This window comes from Caretta caretta, chromosome 11 (assembly GCF_965140235.1).
Source record: "Caretta caretta isolate rCarCar2 chromosome 11, rCarCar1.hap1, whole genome shotgun sequence".
Classification (NCBI taxonomy): Eukaryota; Metazoa; Chordata; order Testudines; family Cheloniidae; genus Caretta; species Caretta caretta.
Window position 1 is genome coordinate 79,042,678 of NC_134216.1, and position 617 is coordinate 79,043,294.

Sequence of the window (617 nt, forward strand, 5' to 3'; positions counted from 1 at the left end):
GTACTGTGTCCAGTTTTGGGACCACACTACAAGAAGGATGTGGATAAATTGGGGAGAATCCAGCGAAGGGCAACAAAAATGATTAGGGGTCTGGAACACATGACTTATGAGGAGAGGCTGAGGGAACTGGGATTGTTTAGTCTGCAGAAGAGAAGAATGAGGGGGGATTTGATAGCTGCTTTCAACTACCTGAAAGGGGGTTCCAAAGAGGATGGTTCTAGACTATTCTCAGTGGTAGAAGAGGACAGGACAAGGAGTAATGGTCTCAAGTTGCAGTGGGGGAGGTTTAGGTTGGATATTAGGAAAAACTTTTTCACTAGGAGGGTGGTGAAACACTGGAATGCGTTGCCTAGGGAGGTGGTAGAATCTCCTTCCTTAGAAGTTTTTAAGGTCAGGCTTGACAAAGCCCTGGCTGGGATGATTTAATTGGGGATTGGTCCTGCTTTGAGCAGGGGGTAGGACTAGATGACCTCCTGAGGTCCCTTCCAACCTTGATATTCTATGATTTTATATTTTTATTTACAATATTTGACCTAATTAGTAGAGAGCTGAGCTGGGTCTTTACTTACACACCGTAACATTCAGATTTTACAGTAAAAAAAACAGAAAACACAATA